This window comes from Podarcis tiliguerta (assembly GCF_965153285.1).
Source record: "Podarcis tiliguerta genome assembly, chromosome: 10".
Taxonomy (NCBI): domain Eukaryota; kingdom Metazoa; phylum Chordata; class Lepidosauria; order Squamata; family Lacertidae; genus Podarcis; species Podarcis tiliguerta.
The window spans coordinates 11,821,987-11,847,496 of record NC_139543.1 but is presented as its reverse complement, the minus strand read 5'-3'; the positions used below and the strand labels follow the sequence as shown (position 1 = coordinate 11,847,496).

Genomic DNA, 25,510 nt, shown 5'->3' with positions numbered 1-25,510 from the left:
GGCCACATGGAACGGTGCGGGAAATACAGAAGAGCAGCTTAGAGGCATGCGAAGCGCAGGCTGCTTTTTGCTATTTAGCACTCGCTTTCGTTTACTTCTCTGCAGATCACACTTCCATTACTTTTCTTTTCCGCCGATAATGTCCCTGTGCCATCTGCAGCTTGCTGGTAGTTCCCCTCTCAAGGCATACCACCTGTTTCTGATAACTACCTATTGACATCCAGCGGCTCCCCGGGGGTGTTACTATTGGCATTGCATCTCCTTATCATAATTTCTTACACTGCAAGCTATCTACCTGGCAGCAAGTGTCACTAAAATCAATAGGGCTTACTTCATTGAAATTAATGGGACTTGCCTAACCATTTTCGTCAATTCCATTGCCTAAGCAAATATTGCAAAAAAATCATTGTGTTCTGTTATTTTATATGCATACATGCACATTTTTTTTTTATGTACTCTTGACCCATCTTCCAAAATAGACTTAGTGCTTGCCCAGTACTAGTACCATCCCTACAACAAACAGTAAATGAAGGTTCAATGGTATCCACGCAGTCAGTATTCAGTCTCTTTAGATATAGTTAAGATCTTATTTCAGTGGGTGCCGCTATGCCCAGCAAGACTGCAGAGCAGTTTTTGGTGCAGAAAGAGTCAGAAAATGTGGATTGCATTTCGAGGCTAGAAAAAGAGTATATAGTTTCTTCATTGTTGCAAAAACATACAAAGAGAGCCCCACTGAACCCACTGAACTTATGTAGGTATGCATCGTGTTTAAGGCTGGAATCCTATACAACTTATTTGAAAGTCCATTTTTGCTTAACAGAATGGATGTTCTTCTGAATATGTAGGATCTGAGTGGAAGGCTGGTTGCTTATGATACTCTGGACAAATCTTCACCACAGATTTACTCTAGTTTAAAAGTTTCTGGCTGTGATGCAGTGAAAGAAGATTGGGATCGCTAGCAGAATTCAACAGGTGAGCCATGGCAGGTGAACCATGCTCCCATAAAATCGATGTGCTTGTGGCGTAGACATGTAGCTGAAGTGTGAAGTTGATGCAGGGCACTCAAATAGTGTCTCAAGCAACCTCCACGTCTGTCTAATTTGTACAGACCCTATAAATCAGTAGCTTTGGTGTTGATGGAACAGATTTCTAGTTGGCACAGAATTTTTCCTGGTCAGAATGGTTCAACTTTTGTTGTTGTTTTATCGAAGCAATTCCTCCAAAAACAAAACATAATAACTGCTCCAGCTTCCTCAAGGTTAGCCAAGAACAGAACTGCTACATCAAGCTCGTCTCATAGCCTTTGCTTCCACCCCCACATTGTGAAGAAACACCCTAAGAATGTATTAGCTAACCTAAGGAATAGGGTAGAATCAATAATTTTAAAAACCAGGTGTTCTGTGAAGGGGGAAGAGGAGGGCAGAGTAGATTACAATATTTTTATTTAATTTTTGTAACTGCCCCATTGCTAATCACTGAATGAAGCACAAACCCCAGAAAACAGTGAAAAACGTGAATACTTAGAAACCTTGAAATCTGACAAAATCAAACAAAGAGTTAACTATTTATTCAAAGCCAATTTGAGGTATAGTATGAAAGGATGAAAAATCAAAATTAAAACATAGTTCTTATACAACTGAATAAGTTGATACACACAGAGCTTCTCAGAGGTGAACTTAAGTCACATACTGTTTTTCTAGTTCCAACCTCAGTTGGTTGTTGGAGGAAACATGAGAGCGATAGTAAGAAAAATCTGTAACATGCAATATAAAAATAGTGCAGCAGAAACCTTATTAGATGAAGGACAGGTATGAAGGAAAGGTGCCGTAGCAATTTTTAAGCATATGAAAGAAATGACCATAACTTCCTCTTCTCTGTCCTGAGGAACACTGCCAAAGTTGAAAGAAACAGCTTTAGCCTGTCTATCAAATATTGCTTCTTAACCAAAAAACAGATTAAAGAAGAAGAAAATTGAACTGAACTGGTTCAGTCTAGATACAGGGACCTCGACTGGTACAAATGGGCTGTCCTAGATTGCTCATCAGGTCTCTTCTAACATCACTGCATAAATGACATACAGTGGTACCTCGGTTCAGAACAGCACTGTTTACGAACGATTCGGTTTACGAACTCTGCAAAACCGGAAGTAGTGTCCTGGTTTGCGAACTTTACCTTGGTCTAAGAATGGAAACCGAATGGTGGAAGGGCACCGGCAGCGGGAGGCCTCATTAGGGAAAGCACGCTTTGGTTTAAGAATGGTTTCGGTTTAAGAACAGACTTCCAGAACGGATTAAACCGAGGTACCACTGTATTTAATATAGTCACATAACTGTCAGATCTAGCCTATATCCTTCTTAATATTGTCATTGTACACAGTTTATTTATTTTTAAATAGGTAAAATTATTCAGAGATTTCTGTTATTCTTACTAGAAAAATCAATATGATCAGTTGCAACCCCCGATTATGCAGTAATGGCCATGATGGTGTCAGGGCAAAATTTCTCTTGACCAGAGGAACCACACACAAAAGGAAATTAAGAACAGAATATTTTATTCTGCATTACTTTAATAGCACCAGAATTACATCAGTTGTAACAAATGAATCAGCTATCATGTGCAGGTGGGATATCCAATCCTATTATCAGAAACATAAGTCATCAGCAGGGAATTCAGGCTGCAATTGAAACCCTGCTTAATCTGGGAGTTAGCCCCAGAGAGTTCAATAAAACTAACTTCTGAATAGACATAGACAAACCCCCTTTGGGGGTATGGTACTCTGTGCTCCATCTGGATTTTTGTATAGCTATAGATAGTTTTTACTTACATAGATTTGTAAAAGTAACAATAAGGGGAAAAAATGTCTGTCTACCGTTTTAGTAGGATGATTCTCTGTCACATACTAAATTAAGAACATGCATTTCTGCCCAATTTTGGTCGTGTGATTTAAGTTTCATTATTTTGTGAGCAAAATTAACTCATTCATAACTATATATAAATCTGTTGTGTGATCTACGTTACAAGCAATAAAAGATCTGCAATGCACATACATACTTTCCAACATCACTTCCTTGTCGATCTGGAACATAGTTGTCAACTTTTCCCTTTTCTTGTGAGGAATCCTATTCGGAATAAGGGAATTTCCCTTAAAAAAGGGAAAACATTGACAGCTATGATCTGGAATATATCTGTCTAACATGCTGACATCTCCTTAAATAGAGTTAAGTAATAATCGCAGGAGTGCAGAAGCATTCATCATTAATCACGTCCTCTGGGGAAAAAAGTCAGAATTGAAGACAGGAGTCTCCAGAAACAGCCATGCATAAACAAAACTGAAGCCATAAGGACCTAGAAGGCAGTCAGCATAACAAAGCCAAAACCATGTAGGAAAAAAGGGTGGATGGGGGGACAATATGCATTTACATCAACTATCTCCATTACAAGTATTTTATCCTCAATGTAACACCTGCCATTCCCTTATGGCTGGGTGATGTAGTGCATGAACCCATCAGAGGTTTTCAGTGCAGCACTAATGTGGATTTAGGTCAACTAAGAATGCCTGCTCAATGCATCTGAATGCTAGATTGTCAGCTACAGCTGTGCACCCAGTCCGGTCACCAAATTAGCCATACTTCGTACCAACTACATTTCAAACCTTCTTGTTTCAGGCTCTACAAAGTGGCAATAAACCTCTGCTATGATGAGAGGGTGCAGGTCAGAAGGGTGGTGGTGGTGGTGGGTGCCCAGCCAAGTCATTTACAAAGTATATAGTAGTTTCAGGCAATAATGTAAATGTGAAATTCCAAAGCAAACATCTAAATTCCGATTCTGTTCAGAAACATTTGCTGACTGGCAGTGATCATTTGGCTCTCTCTCTCTCTCCCTCTCTCTCTCTCTCTCTCTCTCTCTATATATATATATATATATAATATTTAGGCCAATTCTGCTTGGAAGTCCATACCAGGCAAAATGTTTTGCCTTGATAATAAATGAGAAGAAGAAGAGTGGACTTGATGCCCCGCCTTTCACTTCCCTTAAGGAGTCTCAAAGCTGCTAACAATCTCCTTTCCCTTCCTCTCCCACAACAAACACTCTGTGAGGTGAGTAAGGCTTAGAAACTTCAGAGAAGTGTGACTAGCCCAAGGTCACCCAGCAGCTGCATGTGGAGGAGTGGGGAAGCGAACCCAGTTCACCAGATTACGAGTCCACCGCTCTTAACCACTACACCATGCTGTGCAGTAGTCTCGTCTGCTGAGACTATTGGATGGCAGCAGATCAGGGTATGAGAAAGTTCTTCCTGCTATTTTCAAGAAATTGTAGGAGGAAACTAATGCATGTATGGAGGCCAGGTTCTGCAGTTTGTGACATCATTACAGCCATACAGTGATCTAATATTATGGACACATTGGGTGACGCAGAAGGAAATGAACAGGCAGCTCTTTGTATTTCTATGAAAAAACACAAGCCATTGCCAGCCAAATAACCAAAAGCGTATTCACATTATGTAAACAGAATAGATGGAGACCTCACATCTTTAAGAGATGATATTGTTTGATAAAAAGGATGCATAACACAGATAAAATCCTGACCATGTGAATTGAAAATTATTTTTTGAAAATTATTTCAATATAAGCATGCTGTTCTAATCCATCAGTCTGATGAAACAGAATTGTAATGCAAAGATCTTCCTTTCCACAATGCAAACAAAAAAAGCAACTATACTTCAAGTACTTTAGTAACTGCACGCGCAATTCTGAATTGCAATGTGCTAAAGTTTACAAGCAAGCTATATGGAATATAGTTTAGAAGCTTTGGGTTGTTCTTTTTATGAATAAAACCCAAAGTTTCATTGACTAGGCATTACGGTGAATTACAGCTTCTTCTGTCCAAGAGGATGAAATGGATTACCAGCAGATAATCTAGGGATCATTTCAGTCCTCTGTGCTCTAAGGAATTATTTTAATGCTCTTAAGAACTCTCTTCTTGTAGAGTAATATGAAGATTAGGAATCATTACCTTCTCTCTTCTTCTGACCCTCCAATACATATTTTTCCCCCTCTATGTTGCATGTGCACCACCATTCTGTAATTGCAGACATCACTTGCAATAAAAGCCCCAGTTAGTGCATTGTCACATAAGACCACTTTGCTAAATTTGCCACCTTTCGTTTCTCACAATATAGTATTAACAGTACGACTTAATATATACATTCATCTCCCTGAAATCTAAGATTTTGAAGTTCAGAAAAATATAACTGCAAACACATTATCTAAGCTCTCCATATTACTTAGAAATAAATCCCTTTGATATGCCAGGTTAGAATATTCTTTTAATAAATGGTTAGAATGTTTTAAAAGAAATGAATGTTTCAAAATGCCAGTCATGTTCAAATAGGATGGTATAATACAATTAAGCTTCAATTTGCAAAGATAGTATAGTAGATATAGAGACATATGACATATTCTACAACAGCACATTCTTAAAGTTAGCTAGCAACTTTTCTAGCTGTGTGTTCCATTTCTTGAACTTACATTCCCGTTCTTATTTTTGCTGCTGTGAGTTGAATCAGGATTTAGTCATGCACAGAACAGACACAATAATTTCAACTGGTCTTCTCTAAGCAAGACTAAATTCGGCTCCATCCTGTAAGTTTTACTTATGTCAATTTATTGCAAGACATCCTGATTCTTATCTACTTTTCAGCTACAATAACAAAGATTTGTCTCAGAGTTGCTACAACTGGAGAAGGTCAAAGGAGAAACTCACTGCTCGGTAATCCCTGAATTAAAGCACTAGTGAAAACTATCCCAAAAGCAATCAATTTCTAAGCAAGTGCACATAGTTGCCAATAACTAGTCAGCCCTGATTTTTTTTAAGGGGGAAAAAAACACACACCCCAAGACTTCATATTATGATAACTCAACTCATACTTGACACACACACACACACATATATATATAGGTAAAGGTACCCCTGCCCGTACGGGCCAGTCTTGACAGACTCTAGGGTTGTGCGCTCATCTCACTCTATAGGCCAGGAGCCGGCGCTCTCCGAAGACACTTCCGGGTCACGTGGCCAGCGTGACAAGCTGCATCTGGCGAGCCAGAGCCGCACACGGAAACGCCGTTTACCTTCCCGCTGGTAAGCGGTCCCTATTTATCTACTTGCACCCGGGGCTGCTTTCAAACTGCTAGGTTGGCAGGCACTGGGACCGAACGATGGGAGCGCACCCCGCCGCGGGGATTCGAACCGCCGACCATGCTATCGGCAAGTCCTAGGCGCTGAAGTTTTACCCACAGCGCCACCCGCGTCCCACACACACATATATATACATACACATAATTATATGACCCCTAGAATTTGGGCTTCAATGAAGTTTCTAGTTTTCTAAAAGGATTCCTTTTAAACTAATGGCATGGCTAAAATGGGAGGTGTGGGCATCTGTTTCTGAGGTTGAAAGATTTAGTGTCCCTAATCCCTCCCACTTTATTTTTGAGGGGAAGTTCAAATCAGATCAATCAGATTTCAGTAAACCAAATACAGTGGTACCTCAGGTAAAGTACTTAATTCGTTCCGGAGGTCCGCTCTTAACCTGAAACTGTTCTTAACCTGAAGCACCACTTTAGCTAATGGGCCTCCTGCTGCTGCCGTGCCGCCAGAGCACAATTTCTGTTCTTATCCTGAAGCAAAGTTCTTAACCCGAGGTAATATTTCTGGATTAGAGGAATCTGTAACCTGAAGTGTCTGTAACCTGAGGTACCACTGTACTTGCTGTAGGTTCCTTCCACCTAGAGGTATTCTGTATTCGAGTTTTGATGCAATTCACCAATTTTTATTTTTAGATACTTAAGGGCAATTCAAATCACTGTCCACGGCTTTTATTATTGAATTTTATACAAAGACCAACAATCCCTTTTGATTTATTTTCATAATTCCATTTTCTTGTGGCACAAGGTCTCCATTTGGTCCATAAGATAAACCTCCTGAGTACAAACTCGTTTTACACCACCAGTTGACCTGTTGTGTCAATGATCCTGAAATAATGGAACACTGGGAGATCTTGAACAGGTTTTGTGAAATTTAAATTCACAGCACAAAATTGTGAGTATACGTCAAGGCTCTGTGTAGTTCTTAACCCATCCAAAAACACCTCAGGCAACCTAACATAGCCTAACTCCTGGGAGTTATCTATTTCAAAATTGCTATTATATCCTGAATACATGATTCAATCAGAATCTCTCTTGAAAATGCACAAGGAAATGAAAACATAACAGAACCAAGTGCCCTGTTGTGGGTCTGACACATCAGAAGACACAGGGCAACAACACATGGGAAAATACAGGACTGAAACATTTCACAGAGTCAGTGTTTACCACTCTTCCTGGTTAAGGCAGAAATACAGCAGTGGACCAGAACAGTATGCATACATTTGATTCTCACTGTCTTAAAAAAAAGAAAAATAGTTACAACTGGCAAGTGCTGTCATTGCACAATCTCAGTTAATCGCAGCCAGGCAATGACAGTAGCCTCCATACTGAGACTGGTGGTTTGCATAAAAGGATTTGGTGAATTTCTCTCTTTTGGGGTCCCTGCTCCTGCCAACCTAGCAGTTCGAAAGCATGTCAAAGTGCAGGTAGATAAATAGGTACTGCTCTGGCGGGAAGGTTAATGGCATTTCCGTGTGCTGCTCTGGTTCACCAGAAGCGGCTTAGTCATGCTGGCCACATGACCTGGAAGCTGTACGCCAGCTCCCTCGGCCAATAAAGCAAGACCCCAGAGTCGGCCACGACGGGACCTGATGGTCAGGGGTCCCTTTACCTTTAATCTACCCTATGACCTGCTTGCTTATAATTATTATTATGAACCCGGGAGGAAATTTCATAGGACTCAAAGTGGAACTTTGAGAGTTTAGGAGATATGGGTTCTTCTTTTGTTTCACAATATGCTTAGCAGGTCAGAACAATGACTGTTCATTTTTAATTTGCCATTGAAGTTATGCAAGCCTCACTTAAATGGAAACTTACTTTTATTTTGTTCAGAGTCTGCCTTTCTAGAATAAAAGAAAATGTCAGGTAGTAAATTGAAGTATCAGATGGTATTGGCAAAACTGTGATTAATTTGATATTGAAGAGTATTGCTTGAGGTATAAAGGTTAGCGAGGAGATTAGCAAGAAAGAGGCTGTTCTGTTGATGTAAGCATGGAGGACTGGCATCAATTCTCAGCAGACACCGCAAGTACCAAGGTGTTTATCAATAACGTTGTCCTATCTGAGTAAGTGGATGAGATCAGTATCTGAGCTCCTGACCCTCTGACTATGAGAAATTACAGCAATTTACCTTGCAATAAGAAACTCTTTTCACCTTCTCACTAAGGCATCTGATGGTTACTTATACTTTCAAATATAATGTGCAGTATGATCTCAGAATACAAAGGCATGTGTACAAACTGAAATTATGGCTGATAGTAACTCCACCCCCTCCCCCGAATAGTTTACATTTGTACTAAAAATATTCAGGTTTTATTTGCATCCATTTCTGACTGTTTTCTTTCCCGATAGGCTGGTTAACAGAACATTGAGGGGGGTTTTTTGTGGAGAGGTGTGCCGAGTTTTGTAAATGGCTTTTTCAAATGCATTAATATTCTGTTTATATTACCATCTATAGCTATGTGAATGAATATAGCACATTCAAGGAGCCTGACCTAAAATGTTAAATAGCTTTCTTTGAAGATAAGAAGCGATATCCCAGAAGGTACATTTTTCCATTGAATGTTTGTGTGTGTGTGTGTTTTGTTTTATTCATACTACAAAAGTCTTTCCTCCACACATTGTTTCCCCCTTTGGAATAGAGGAGTTGTTTACGGTGCAGGTGGATTAAAAATTGCTTAGCAAAATGACTGGCACGATCGTCGCAGGAGGACAACAGAGCTTGATTTCTGTAACTTATTTGTTAAAGTGCTTCTTACAACTGCCACATATACCCAAGCTTTTAAGGAGCGAGAGTTAAGCTGAATTCTGATGTTGGCCATAGACATGTGAATATGTGCCTGGAAACTATCCACCGGCATAACAGAAGAACAAGCTATAATTACCATAATTAAGAGTGTCCTAAATAACTGAAATTAATAATGTTAAGAAACATTTCTGCATTGAGGCCAGTAGACTTTTCAACCTAAAATGGATTCAAAAGACAACTTACAAATTAAAAGCAGAACAACTGCACAAAGTTAGGAGCCCATCATGGAGGAGGGGGTGCCACTGTATTTTGAGATCATCTTGCACATTATATTTCAAAACATAAGTAACCAAGGAAGTCTATCAGAAGCTTTAGTGAGAAGGTGAAAAGAGAAAGAGGCTGTTGACAGTTTCTACTGCACCATTTGCCCACTGAAATCTGTGTGTGCATGTGTGCACACAAACAAACACAAACACACAAAACAAAAATGCGACATTCTTCTCATGTAGCACTTCTGATGCACATTTATTTTATTTGAGACATTTATAGAACACCCTTCATAAAAACGTATTAGAATTTGAAAACCCAGAAGAATTATTCTAGCCATAGGAGTCAAAGATGCGGGTGACATACCAACTAACCTGGTTCTAAAAAATAAGAAAGGCTAGCTCTCCTTAAACTAATTCCACAACCTCGAATTTAGGAAGGTGAGAATCTGTACGTAAAAGCACTAGGTGCAATGCCATTGGGCAAATGTTGCAAACCAGTGTCCCTCCCTAACACAACATTTACATGTGGTGGGAGTGCCCCCAAATCCAACTATTCTGGACAACAGCCATACAAGAAATATGTAAAATAACTAAGCAAGTATTAGAAATCACCCCAGAATTGGCCCTACTAAACATCCTCCAAGACAATAATGCCCATTTACACCACAAATAACCCAGCAGCCAGAAGCATCATAGCCAGACACTGGAGAGACCCTTCAGGAGTAAGCATGGACCAATGGTACCAAATAGTATGGAAAACAGCCTTACTAGAAAAATTAACCAATAAACTGAAACTGACATGGGGACAAACAGAAGAAGATGCCTTCACCCCGGTATGGCTCCCCTTTATCACATACACAGCCCAAGAAGACAATGACAAAAATCCACCAACAGCATACAAATCAATATGGCTAACCTGATCCAAAACACCCACCCACCTCACTCACACATGAAAACAAAGATCCCCACAGCCAATCAGAAACGAACAACCACACCCTAGGCCAACCCCAACCTCTCTCACCACCAAAGGAACACAAGTGAATAGCAGAGAACCTGCACAAGCGATACTGACACAAAACCCCACATATATTACGTAAAATGGAAACATCGCCACCTGACCCCACCCCCCTCACCTTTCCCCCCTCCACCTCTTTACCCCTTTTCTTCCTAATGTCTCAACAAATGAAACTGGTCTGTAAAAAAATGTTCCTTGAAAAAGAGAGAGAGACATTGGACATACTTTTGTAAACTAAGAAAATATTTAATAAAAAATACATTTAAAAAAATAAAATAAATAAATAAAAGGAAGTTCCCAATTCTCATCCAAAGGAAACTGAACCTGAACTTATGAAAATTTCCTGAGCAGTGGGCACAGAGAGAGAGAGGGAGAGAGAGAGGGACAGAGAGAGATTAATAAGAAAGGTTGCTGAAAAATTTAGCTATGTTTATCATACCCCAATCTGTGCCCCATCAGTAAGGCTGGAGTAGAGAATGTATGGCTCTGCAGATCTTTTGGAACTCCCAGCTCCAACTGATCGTAACCAGCACGACCAATAGTCAGGGATGATGGCATTTATAGTCCAGCAACTGATGAAGAGCTCACCATCCCTGGGTTCTTGAGTTTAGATTGCCATTGACCAAGATCAGTCTTTTTTTCAGTGATTGGCCTCCCTTTATTGGAAGTCTGGCAACATGGAGGGAAAGCAGTGGTGTAGCGTGGGGGGTGCAGGGGGGGCCGGCCGCACCGGGCGCAACATCTGGGGGGGCGCGCTCGCACTCGCAGCTCTCTGCCCCTACCTGGCTTACTCACTCTCTCTCACTGCAGTGCTGGCTGTGCAAATCCGATCCGAGCCGCCAGGTCGCCGCCCACTGTGGAGGGGGGGGGTGTGCCAGGCGTGCGGTGTGGTGCGGTGCGGAGAGAGAGCGAGGGACTATCTGGGGGAGGGACAGTGCAGCGGGGGGGCACAAATTACTTGCCTTGCCGCGGGTGCTGACAACCCACGCTACGCCACTGAGGGAAAGGGCCTCTGGAAATCCATGTGATGCCCTTTCCCTCACATGTCCACTCTAGGAAAATATGGAATGTTGTACTTGACTGCTTCTTATGTATCACATTCCACAGCTGTTTGGAGGACACTGGCAGTTTTTCCAAGGCACGTCTATAATTTGCCCCCCCCCCCCCCCGTGTTGGGTGTTTTCCCCTCGCTTCCCAGGCTGAGCATGTATGGAATAGGGTAGCTATTATATCAGCATAATGGCAGCATATATCCTCTACCTCCCAACCCCAAATGTAATGCAAGAATAGTATTGCTCTGTAAGTGAGTCTTCTAAATAAAGAGGTAAACCCTTCTCCATGGAAACATTTGAACTAAAAATGACCCAGGTGGCCTCTCTCATTCCAACATGTGAAACTGTGGAAATCCATTTCCAATTGATTTTGGAAATGCTATTCTACATCATTCTGAGGAGACACACCAAACAGCATTCTAAAAATAAACTTAACCTCACCCTATCACTAGCAAATCTATTTAAGCACAAACATTCTGCTATGGAAAACCTTCAATCTCAAAGGCTTCACCAAAGGCAATACAATCAGTCCTTAGCAGGACATGTTTATTTCTAAGTGCTTTAGATTGCTTGAACGGTATGACAAATGCATGGCGTCACTAAGGAAATTAATAAAGTTAAATTGGTATTTGGTGCACAGCACACTTATTCCAGAATATTCTCACTGACATCTATAGATCATGGCAAATCAGATTTACTGTTGGTAGATAGTTTCTGTGTCAAGGGATGTACAGTGGTGCCCCGCAAGACGAATGCCTCGCAAGACGGAAAACCCGCTAGACGAAAGGGTTTTCTGTTTTGGAGGTGCTTCGCAGGACGAATTTGCTATGGGCTTGCTTCGCAAGACGAAAATGCCTTGCAATTCCTGGGGTTTTTTTCCCCCTCCCCCCTTTTTCCCAAGCCCCCAAGCCGCTTAACAGCTGTTCGCTAAGCCGCTGAACAGCTGATCTAAGCCGCTTATCAGCTGATCTAAGCCGCTAATAGCCTTTTAGCAGCTAATCCGCTAATCTCTTAAGACTTTAATAGCCGCTAATAGCCTTTCAGCAGCTAATCCGCTAATCCCTTAAGCCTTTAATAGCCGCTAATAGCCGCTAAACCGCTAATAGTACTAATCCGCTAATGGGCTTGCTTTGCAAGACGAAAAAAACCGCAAGACGAAGAGACTTGCGGAACGGATTCTTTTCGTCTTGCGAGGCACCACTGTAATTCCTTGAAAAAGTGGGTTCACCTGTTCCAGACATGGTTGCGCTCCCCAGAAGAGCAGATCTGTGGCTTCAGGGAATTGCTATAGTATCCAGCTTGTCACTGCAGTCCTGGTTTGCCAGTTGTATTCATTACTTGGGCTGGGGTACTGCTAATAGGAGTTTTGTCGGACAGGGTTGTTGTTATTGCTGTTCATGTATTATATGTTTGTTTTGTATCTCATTCAATTTGGTTGCGTACTTTCTGATTTTTTATTTATTGTTAATAACTACTTTTCTTACGTTTGCAATTATGTACAGTGGTACCTCGAGTTAAGAACTTAATTCATTCTGGAGGTCCGTCCTTAACCTAAAACAGAACTCAGTTGCCATTTTAGATGCTGCATTGCGCTGGTGATGTACGTTTAGCCTCTGGTTACTAAAACCTCTGGATCCTTTTCACCTGTATTGCTTTCTGCTAAGGTATCTTGTCCCCCATCCTGTATTTGGGCATCTGATTCTTCCTACCCGAAACAGAACTGTACATTTCTCTCCTGAAACTCATTTTAAGGTTCATTTTAATATTTTGCACAGTTCTCCATCACGGCATGATCATCTTGGTTAGCCTTAAGAAATCAATGCTGGATATTTGTGATATCTATGGTTTGTTTGTTTTCCTAACTGTGCGCAGACTGAATGATTAATTAGCCGTTCTAGATGTTGTTTTTAGGCAGTGATGCCAATCTGTCCATTCAGTAGTTGCCTGGATTCTTTTCTTCCCTTTTTGAAGAATAATGGATATAAGATTGTACAGCAGGATGGCTAGAGAAATGGGAACTTGCAGTGCTTCATGTGGCTTTGACAAATGAATATATCTGATTTGGCAAATGAACTCGAACAAATTAGTTTACTTTAGTATTCTTTAGCTGAATGAGAAGGCCACCTCCCAGTATTCAGTTTGTACACTATGCAAAGGATAACTATGCTTTTAAAGGCAATTACTTCATATAATATATACCGTATTTTTTGCACCACAACACTCACTTTTTTCCTCCTAAAAAGTAAGGGGAAATGTCTGTGCGTGTTATGGAAGGAATGCCTACGGGTGGCATGCCTACGGATTTTCCTCCTCTAAAAACTATGTGCGTGTTATGGTCGAGTGCATGTTATAGAGCGAAAAATACGGTATTTGATTTCACAACAGCCAAAAAAACAAAAAACAGAACAAAAGCACAGGGGTAGATAACCACTCCATTTAAAGAGATTTGTGTTCCATATGTTTACATATACCAATAACGAATATTAAGATTCATAACTTCGTTTCAAGCTTTCAACTAGTTATTAATTGAATAGAAACAGCTTTGTGTCTCCGGTGAGACAATAAGGTGGCGTGAGTGTCAAGAATAATAAGAAACACATTGTTATTAAAAGAAAATGCTATGGTGGTCACATTATATAAGCACCAGAACAGTGTTCCTGTTTTCCATATTAGCAGCTACAGTTTATAAAGTTGGAACAGCCATTTGAACATTTAATATGGATTAATTCTAACCTCTTGTATTATCTGATCAGTTTGCTTCCTGTCAGGTGGAACAAGGAACATTCTGAACAGAGACTACAGTCTAGCTGCCTTGTCTCAATATTTTATCATGTGCTCTCTGTGTTGTACTTGTATGCTGTCATTCCAGCATCACAATGATGCCATACTAGACCTGTAGCAGTGAGCAGTGTGATTCCTAGCATGCTGAGCCAGAACACATTCATCGATTGACTTCAGTGGTACTTATTTCCAGGAATCATGCTTAACCCTACAAGCAGAAGAAAATGAGGGTCAACACCTATTGTTCCTGTCTCCTGGGTTGCTTGTTTTATATTGTTGTCTTTATGAAATTGTAACTTTAAATGTTATAAGCTGCCCTGTGCGGTGCTTATGCAAGAAGAGGGTGGAATATGCATGTTTTAATTAACTAATTATATAATATGCATAACATATTTAAAAATCATCTTCAGGGGATACTGTGAATAAGTGACATAAAAGCAAAAGTAAAATGGAAACTTTATGTTGGAATAAATCAATATACAGTGGTACCTTGGGTTACAGATGCTTCAGGTTACAGGCGCCACCAACCCAGAAATAGTACCTCGGGTTAAGAATTTTGCTTCAGGATGAGAACAGAAATCACGTGGCAGTGGCATGGCGGCAGTGGGAGGCCCCAATTAGCTAAAGTGGTATTTCAGGTTAAGAACAGTTTCAGGTTAAGAACGGACCTCCAGAATGAATTAAGTTCTTAACCCGAGGTACCACTGTAGATTGCACAATGAAAACTGCACATAACTGTGGTACATGAACTACTCAGAATGTTAACCATACCAACATGCTTATTTGTAGCATCTGTGTTTCCAAAGCAATAAGGAAGATACTAATAAAAACAATTCCAACCAAATGTGTATCATCTTAATCATGGCAGTATCTACTGCAACCTTCTTGGCTAGAAATAATATGGTTAAGAACTTTAAGAGAGCCTTAAACTGAAAAACCAGCAGACAGAGGCTGCAATTCTAATCCAACATACCTGGGAATAAGGCCCTGGGAATTCAACAGGACTTACCTTTGAGTACACATGGTTAAGATTGTGCTGTTAGATAATGAATTCGTTGAAATCCTTCCCAATGCATGTCTAAAAAGAGCTTAATACAAAATCTAATAAGATACAGGGCACTGAAAACCAATATAATATCATGGGCCAAAGGAATCCAAAGGAAAAAAAGTTTCTGCATTATGCAACAGTCCTAAGAAAAAAGGCTAAGAAAAAAATAATATATATATTCAAAACAGTACTTCCTTTCTCACTGTGTTTGTAATCCACCCTTCATCTAAGGTTCTGCCTTCTCATTTTATCCGCACAACATCCCTGTGAGGTAGTTTAGGCTGAGAGGCAGTGACTAGCCCAAGGTCTCCCAGTGAACTACATGGCTGAGTGTAAATTTGAACCCATGTCTCCTTAGTCTAATACTATAACCATTGTACCACTGTACCACACTCTTAGTAGTAGTCAGTCATCAAAGGCTGAAATGAATAGGTTGTGGTGGAGGAGAGATTCAAGCTGTATCCACTGGCCCCTCCATGAATTAAAGGTGCCACCAAGAACCTACACACAACACATACATTTCATTTCCCCATATTTCTGTGCAAAGGAAACCCTGAACCAATGGAAGTGGGAGGCGGGTATGGGGCAAACTAGCCCAAACCCAATTCTCCATACTATGCTCTCACTTCTACCAGAAATAAAGGGCTGATATAGACATACTGCATTGCGTTCAGACTCTGCAGTTTATCACCAGATGCTTCAAGCTGAGCAGAAAAATAGCACTCTTTAACTCACAGGTAGAAAACATAGCTGTCAACTGTCCCTTATTTGGTGGGAAAGTCCCTTATCCCAGTGCTGTGCCCCGCTGCTGTCCCTTATAGATGATGTCCCTTAAATTTCCCGGGTTTCAAAGGAAGCAGCTCCTCTCCCTCCCTCCCTGCCGACCAGGGAGGAGGGAGGCTCCAACTGTGTTGCTTGGCTGCGTTGCTCACCCAATAAGGAGTCTAAGAACGACTGAGGGGTGGAGCTTGCATGCCTGTGCCACGTTGCCTTGGGACTTGCCTTTGCTCAGCGCTTCCCAGCGGAGAGGTGACGGTTGTTTTCCTTGCTGCACCCCCTTTGCCGGGTTGCTGCGCTGTGGGAACCACCACTTGAGGCTTCGTTTTGCTGCTGGCAGGGTTTTCTGCCTTTGGCTCGGAGGGGCTCAGAAGTTGAACATACCTGTGTTCGGAAAATCCCTTATTTTGGCTGCTGATCCCTTATTTTCGAGGCTGCTGGTTCCTTATTTTCAAATCTGTAAGTTGACAGCTATGGTAGAAAACCAAGCATCTGCCTTGTTTCTATATTATCTTGTTTCTAGATTTTCAATTAGAATTTCAGCCAAGGTTAAAGAATCTGTGCATGTTAGCCAGATTAAAGTTTTGTGCTTTAGTATGCCTATCAAGCCCCACAACTTTGCCGTTTGTGTTAACACCTGGAAAGTTAGGCCCCTCCGTGGCATTCTAAGAACTGGGGAACTATGCAGCATCTAGGATCAGAGAGCAAAGCTAAATCAAAATCTGTCCTGGGCTTCAGAGCTTCACTAGGTTTGTATCTGACAAGTAAGAGATGAAAAGTCCAGGCTTAATGCCAAGTCTAAATATGTGTTAAGATGCTAGCTTGACCTTCTAACAAGAGCTCTGAAGATTTAGCCTGCTTGCCTTAGATGCTAATATTTCATGCTGAACTGCATCCCCGATAAGTTCATGACACAACTGAAAGAGGAGAGCTTAAAAATACTTGGGTTTTATCTACTTAAAGGGATGTCCATCAACAAGCTGGATCTAAACCTTTAGATTCTAAATAAATTGTTCCAGAACTCCACCTTGTGGTGACATTTTAACCATAAGAAAGCAAAGAAGTTGGGAATGGGAGCAGAGACATAAATTAAAACCCAGGATGTGATCTTACACAAATTTTCTAAATTCAGAGTTTAGGGTGCAGCCTAATATTGTCAGTCCCTAGCGCTAAATATAAATTGATTCTGATATCACAGGAGAGGCGTGTCGTAATAGACACCAAGCCTGTTCTTCTTGCGTATTTTATGCGATAGTTTTAACTCTGCTGAATTAAAGCTCCGTGGGTTTTCCATTTTTCTCCTCTCTTTTCTAACTATTAGAATATCTGCATCATATTCCAGGCTACTAATAATGGTTAACACATTTTGCAATTACAAAATTAAGAATATATTAAAATGCAATTTATAGGGGTTCTTTACCATATAAAATAAACAGTTCCATCAGCAATTAAAACTTCTCTGTCCCAAAGTCTCCCAGAACATAGATGCACTGCATTCCTAAAACTCAACAGGGAAAATAACTTGTATACCCCCCCCCCCAAAGTAATTCCTTTCTTGGACGACAGATATAGACCCTTTTTGCTCAGTCATACTTATTACTCAGTGTATGTCAGAACACCATCTATGCCTAGTTGAGATCTTGCTTAGAAGAGGTGGGCAATCTATATGGTCAGTAACTAGGGAAATACAAAAGATGTTCCTTTATTTCTACAGTTTTCTACTTTTCCCTCCCATGGAACAGGATGGAACTTCTTGTTGATAGGAGCTGCAAGTGAAAATTGGATACAAAACCCAAACACATACGATGTCCATTGCTTTCAATAGGACACACATTCAAATGCACATTCCCATTCCTTAGGCACCAGGAAGCAGAAAAAGCAAACATAATCCCAAACCCTGCAGTCCTGATTTTCTTCTTTCGAAATGAAGCAGATAGACACTGTCAGAAGGCGAAATGGTACACATCACAGAACCACAAAAGCTGCCTCAAAAATAAAACCTGCTTATCAAAAATATTTCTTTAAGTATAATTTATTTATTTATTTATTACATTAATATCCTGTCAGGCATCTAAAATTCTCTGCTTTCTTCCCTTTTTTAAAATCTTTCTTTGTATAGTCTTAGTTTTATTTTTAATTTCAGGAAGACCTCTGTCCAGGGTCAATGAGGACATGCACAGAAAGGGGACAGGTGGATGATGATGGGCTCTGTGTGTGAGACAAGGCAGGAAGGATCCCTTGAGAGTTGGAGGCTGGGGGAGAAACAGAAGTTCCCAGGTGAGAACTGGGAAGATCAACTTTTCTGTATATGGATAAAGGATATGATACAACTGAGATAGACAGTGTTTATATCTACTTCTCTTTCTTATTTTTGCTTTCTCTTTTTTAGATGGGTTTTTATTGTATCTTATACTGAAAACTTATAAATAGATAGAGAGATATAGATGATAGATGATAGATGATAGATGATAGATGATAGATGATAGATGATAGATGATAGATGATAGATATAGATATAGGTAAAGGGACCCCTGACCATTAGGTCCAGTCATGACCAACTCTGGTGTTGCGGTGCTCATCTCGCTTTACAGCTTCCGGGTCATGTGGCCAGCATGACTAAGCTGCTTCTGGCAAACCAGAGCAGCGCACGGAAACACCGTTTACCTTCCCGCCAGAGTGGTACCTATTTATCTACTTGCACTTTGTGCTTTTGAACTGCTAGGTTGGCAGGAGCAGGGACCGAGCAACAGTAGCTCACCCCGTCACGGGGATTCAAACTGCCGACCTTCTGATCGGCAAGTCCTAGGCTCTGTGGTTTAACCCACAGCGCCACCCGCATCCCATAGATGATATAGATATAGATAGATATAGATATAGATATAGATATAGATATAGATATAGATATAGATATAGATTTTTAAAAACAAAACAATTCTCAAAAGCATCTCCTACTTTATTTAGCATCACAGCAACCCAGTGAGAGTGTAGGCCAGGACACAGAAATTATCTCAAGGTCACCCTTGCATGACTGAGTGGGAATTTGAACCTGGGTTTCCCCACACTGAGTCTTACACTGATACCCAGTGGCGTAGCGTGGGGGGTGCAGGGGGGGCCGGCCGCACCGGGCGCAACATCTGGGGGTTAGGGTAGGGGGCGCAAATCCATGGGTTAGGGGGCGCAAATCCACGGGTTAGGGGGCGCAAATTACTTGCCTTGCCCCGGATGCTGACAACCCACGCTACGCCACTGCTGATACCACATTGGTTCCCATTTGTATACAGTGGTACCTCAGGTTACATACACTACAGGTTACAGACGCTTCAGGTTACAGACTCCGCTAACCCAGAAATAGTGCTTCAGGTTAAGAACTTTGCTTCAGGATGAGAACAGAAATCATGCTCCGGCAGCGCGGCGGCAGCAGGAGGCCCCATTAGCTAAAGTGGTGCTTCAGGTTAAGAACAGTTTCAGGTTAAGTACGGACCTCCAGAATGAATTAAGTCCTTAACCTGAGGTACCACTGTACCATCAATGTCAGTGTGCCACTGAAGGCTACAATGTCACAGTTCTATTGGGCTAAACATAGCAACCATGTACGGCGCTCCAGTTTTTCTAGTCTAATTTTCTCATTGCTGGTGACATATGGTCAAGTACAGGGGTTACAATCTCCTTAAAGATGTCCGTTTGCTTCATTTTAAAAAATGCTGCTTCGTGCTGCTCTCTGCGCATGCAAGTTTAGAAGCATGAAAAATGTCACGGCCAATTTCTAGAAAGGCAGTAAACGAAGCACCTAAATGGCTTCTCTGCCAACGGAATCACTAACCATCCTGTTCTTCCTAAGGCAATGTGTTTAGATTGGGCACAAATTGGGTACACAGAACTGCTAATGAGAAATCCATGCTTTGGTGACCAAAGTACTGAATCCTGAAACTGCAGATCACTAGAACCTTGCATTCCTTGCGTCTGAATTACCAAGTAACACACACACACGCGCGCGCGCGCACACACACACACACACACACAACTGTCAAAATGAACATTTATACATCCTATCTAGTAGTACTTCTTGATACACACTCCCCTCATAATTGTATATACTAAACCTTTATTTTACACATGCTTTTGCCATCTTTGCAGCTTTTGTTTTAGCTCCTTTGCATTCTTGGTAAAGGGACACGGGTGGTGCTGTAGGTTAAACCACAGAGCCTAGGACTTGCCGATCAGAAGGTTGGCGGTTCGAATCCCCGTGATGGGGTGAGCTTCTGTTGCTTGGTCAAAGTGCAAGTAGATAAATAGGTACCGCTCCGGCAGGAAGGTAAATGGCATTTCCGTGTGCTGCTCTGGTTCGCCAAGAGCGGATTAGTCATGCTGGCCACATGACCTGGAAGCTGTACGCTGGCTCCCTTGGCCAATAAAGCGAGATGAGCACCGCAACCCCAGAGTCGGTCATGACTGGACCTAATGGTCAGGTGTCCCTTTATCTTTACCTTTATTCTTGGTAAATTCATCACTACTTCATCCATAGTGGCTTAAGCATAAAGTATACACACAAAGTATATCTAAAACTGCAAAAAAAGGAGGCATGAATGGGGCACAGCACTACCCAGATCTGTTTGTTTAGAGAGTGATGCTGTTTAACATGATTTCCTGTTCCCACGAAAAGATTTCTGCATTGTAGGGGGTTGGACTGGATGATCCTCATTGTCCCTGCCAACTTTACAGTTCTATGATTCTATCACAATATTGGGTTGCTTATCAACTTTCTCCATTTTAGCAGGCACTACAATATTTCGCTTATAAGGAATGTAATGGAGGAGAAACGGAACCAAGCTGAAAACTGCTGACTGCCCTCAAACATATTCTCTCTCTCTCTAGATATATACAGTTATACCTTGGATCCCAAATGTATTGCGAGCTGAATGTTTTGGCTCTCAAATGCCACAAACCTGGAAGCAAGAGAATAAGCCACATAGTATTGGTTCCTACCTAGATTAAGGTTACCGGACGTCCCCGTTTCCCACCTGCTAAGTTGAAAAGTGTCCCCGGATTCATTGAAAAAAATCTGGTAACCTTAGCCCAGAGTGGCTGGGGAATAATAATAAATTATTATTATTATTATTATTATTATTATTATTACCTGTGTAACAGCCTCTAGTGAGGCTGTTTGACCTGACTGATGACAAAGGAGAAGAACCAAAATGCTTAGTCACAAGGAAGAAAAAACTGTACCTAAAAAAGCATTCTTGTCCTTATACTATGTTTTGGCAGACCAGCTTCTACCTATGCAACATTTTGAAATTACTACGGAGAAGGAAAGATATAAATTTGCTGGCCACCTTCCTTCCCAGTTCTCTTAAAGGCTGGCAGACATACCATGATATGAATAGAAATAGGCTGCCAGCCACAAAGAATGGGAGGGATAATACCAAGAGTGAATGTTAAACATTTTCTTCTTCCTTTCCCTGGAATGAGCGAGCTACACAGAACCAGCCAATCTAATTTTCACTTTAGCTTTTAAAACCCCCAAACTTTCAGTGAAAATATATCCTTTGGTCATTTCATATTATTGGATTGTATCGACAAAGCCTGAAATCTTATATACATTATCTGGAAATCTAACATTCTCAATTCAAACTTTCCTGTTTCCCAAGCCCAAACCACAATTCTCTCTCTCTCCCTCCTTCCGTCTCCATTTAATGCATATTCATCTTCAATGTTGTAATTGTTTAGTCGTGCCCGACTCTTCTTGACCCCATGGACCAGAGCACGCCAGGCACTCCTGTCTTCCACTGCCTCCCGCAGTTTGGTCAAACTCATGTTGGTAGCTTTGAGATTACTGTCCAACCATCTCGTCCTCTTTCATCCCCTTCTCCTTGTGCCCTCAGTCTTTCCCAACATCAGGGTCTTTTCCAGGGAGTCTTCTCTTCTCATGAGGTGGCCAAAGTATTGGAGCCTCAGCTTCACGATCTGTCCTTCCAGTGAGCACTCAGGGCTGATTTCCTTCAGAATGGATAGGTTTGATCTTCTTGCAGTCCATGGGACTCTCAAGAGTCTCCTCCAGCACCATAATTCAAAAGCATCAATTCTTTGGCGATCAGCCTTCTTTATGGTCCAGCTCTCACTTCCATACATCACTACAGGGAAAACCATAGCTTTTACTATACGGACCTTTGTTGGCAAGGAGATGTCTCTGCTTTTTAAGATGCTGTCTAGGTTTGTCATTGCTTTTCTCCCAAGAAGCAGGCATCATTTAATTTCGTGACTGCTGTCACCATCTGCTGTGATAATGGAACGCAAGAAAGTAAAATCTCTCACTGCCTCCATTTCTTCCCCTTCTATTTGCCAGGAGGTGATGGGCCCAGTGGCCATGATCTTCGTTTTTTTGATGTTGAGCTTCAGACCATATTTTGCGCTCTCCTCTTTCACCCTCATTAAAAGGTTCTTTAATTCCTCCTCACTTTCGGCCATCAAGGTTGTGTCATCTTCTATGTACAGTAAGGGAAATTTTATGCGGAAAAGGAGATGGAGGGATGAGTGAGAGATCAATGAGCACCGTCACTGGAAAGTGAAGAACCAATTACTGCATGTGTAGCCACTACATGAACAACAGGAACTATGGATCAGTGTAAAAGTGTATTTTATGCAGTACAATGGTTAGAAAATATGTAACAAATATTAACATTTCTCTACATTTCAAAGTGGGACAAATTCCTGTAATTTCTTTAAGGTGTTTTTCAAACATTTTTATCATTTTCTAAAACTAGTTAAAATTGCTCAAAAGCTCCTAGGCATTTTCCTTGATTTGCAATAACTTACAGATTTGAAAGGCAGCTACTGAAAGGATAATCAGAAGGAAATATATGAGGGGGAGGCCAGAAAAAACAGGATGCAAATGCAGATGTTTATTTCATTTATGAATTGCTTCCCTTAAGGCACCCCAAAGCAATTTACAATGCAAGAACACATACAAAAGGTACATATATAAACAATTAAAACAAATGCATATACAAAAACTATTTTAAAAAAGTTATACAGTCATACCTCGGAAGTCAAACAGAATCAGTTCCAGAAGTCCGTTCAACTTCCAAAATGTTCAGAAACCATGGCACAGCTTCCGGTTGGTTTCCAATTGCGCAGGTGCGCCGGAAACAATGGCGGGAAGCTGTGCCAGACATTCGGCTTCCAAAAGAACGTTCGAAAACTGGAACACTCACTTCCAGTTTTCGATTGTTCGGGATCCGGAACGTTCAACTCCCAAGGCGTTTGGGAGCCAAGGTATGACTGTAAATATAAGAGTTTAAAACAACAGCACAACAACAAAATAGTAATCTAAATAATGTACACCTGTTAGCATAATTAATTGAACAGTTGCTAAATTAGTGGAGTCCCACTGAAAATAAGTAGAACTGCTTTAAGAACACTGTGTGTTGCAGAATAATCTGGCATTCCACTTAAAGGTATTAACACATACTTTGAATATGCTGATGTATCATCATCTCAGATAAGTAAAAATTGCATTCTCATCACTGGAGAGCTACAAACCCCTTAAAATATTACATGACCCCATCAGTACAATTTGTCAAGCTGTGTTAAGTAATGTGTGGGGGATTTTCCTTGTTATTTTTATTTTATTTATTTATTTATGTCATGGTTTCGATCATGCTCTTTGTTGCAACAATTCCAGCAATCACAACAAAAACAAACTTTTAAATAATGTCTCCATTGTCAATATTTAGAGGAAATTTTCAATAAATCTTAATACCAAAACAAATATTTAGTGGAAAGTGCATAAAAATCCATAAAGTTGATGAATTTACAACATAGCAGTCATTTGAATTGAAAGTGAAATTGAATTGAATTGAAATGTGAAATGTTACCTTTCAGCTTGTAAAAGTGGCTTTTAGAAAAGAAAGCCTTCTTTTCAAATCAAAGCTTAGGTTCAAGGTTGTGACTCTTCAAATGTAATGTGCCATTTCCCAAAATCAAGCACCTATCAGGGGATTACAAGATTGCCACCATATGTTTGTAAAATGACAATGATAGTGTGAAGCACTATCTCTATGCTAAATGCTTTGCTATCTACAAAGGGAGAGTGCTCCCTACAATTAACCCTGTATAAGCTATGGTTTTCCCAGTAGTGATGTATGCAAGTGAGAGCTGGACCATAAAGAAGGCTGATCACCGAAGAATTGTTGCTTTTGAATTATGGTGCTGGAGGAGACTCCTGAGAGTCCCATGGACTGCAAGAAGATCAAACCTATCCATTCTGAAGGAAATCAGCCCTGAGTGCTCACTGGAAGGACAGATCCTGAAGCTGAGGCTCCAATACTTTGGCCACCTCATGAGAAGAGAAGACTCTCTGGAAAAGACCCTGATGCTGGGAAAGATTGAGGGCACAAGGAGAAGGGGACGAAAGAGAATGAGATGGTTGGACAGTGTTCTCAAAGCTACCAACATGAGTTTGACCAAACTGCGGGAGGCAGTGGAAGACAGGAATGCCTGGCATGCTCTGGCCCATGGGGTCACGAAGAGTTGGACACGACTAAATGACTAAACAACAACAACAACAAGGGCTGAAGTAACACAAAAAAGTAGGTGGTATAAGAGAGAAATAATATATCGTTCCCTTTCAGAAAAACTAGTGTTCTTCTAGGTCTTTGGATACCTTCAGCTTCTGCATGAAATCAGTTTTAAAGGGAGAGATGTCATGTGACAAGCAGCGTTAGTATGAACTGCCAGTGCCCAATCAAATAAAAGTTTTCATTAGGAGCCTTGCTGTCAACTTAAACTAAAATCCCCATTCATTGTGAAGAATATCGAAGGTGATTCTTCAGGGTTCAACTTGCTTGTTGTTACCGAATGATTAACTGGCATAAAACCTATGCATCTCAAGATGCTTGCAATGACCTCTGACCATAATTAGGGAGAATGATGCTGCTCCACTGCATTTCATGAAGAGCATATTGGCCTCTCCTCATGTGATGCCAGAATAGAGATTGCGTGCAAGTGAGATTGTGTGTCCTGATGCTGGGGAGACTGTATTGGGAGTAGGAGGTGTAAGCGTTGCTATGAAAAGAACACCATCCACCTCCTCCTTCAGCAAGGCAAGGAATGCTAAATTTGCTACATCTGGTGCACTTAATCCATCTGCCTTTTCCCTTTTTCTTTTTGCACCGTGATCAGAGCTGGCCCAGCCATTAGGCAGGGTGAGCCCACTGCTTCACGTGGCAAAAGCCCCCTGGCAGCATGCCAGTGGGTGCTCTGGCTGCCCTGCCCACCTTCGCCAGCAATGGAAAAGCCCAGTCGCCATCTGCGTCAATTTTGGGGAAGATCACATCCGTTTTGGGTGAGATCTTGCTTGAAACTGGTGCGATCTAACAAAAAAGACGACCCATTTTATTATATGTGGTATTATATATATTATATGTGGTGGGAATGCAAAAAGGTTAAGAATTATTGGGAAATGATATATAATGAATTGAAAAAAAATGTTTAAAAAGACTTTTGTTAAAAAAGCAGAAGCATTCCTCCTAGGAATTTTAGATCAAGATATAAAAAACGGAAATTGGAAATTATTTATGTATGCAACAACAGCGGCAAGAATTATATTAGCACAAGC

The 25,510-nt window shown here is 41.0% G+C and overlaps 1 protein-coding gene across 5 annotated transcripts in view; it reads right to left on the bottom strand.

Moving 5' to 3' along the window:
• The window catches only part of TAFA5 (TAFA chemokine like family member 5), a 338,814-nt gene that overhangs the window by 257,570 nt on the left and 55,734 nt on the right, over positions 1-25,510 (bottom strand). The window lies entirely within an intron of this gene.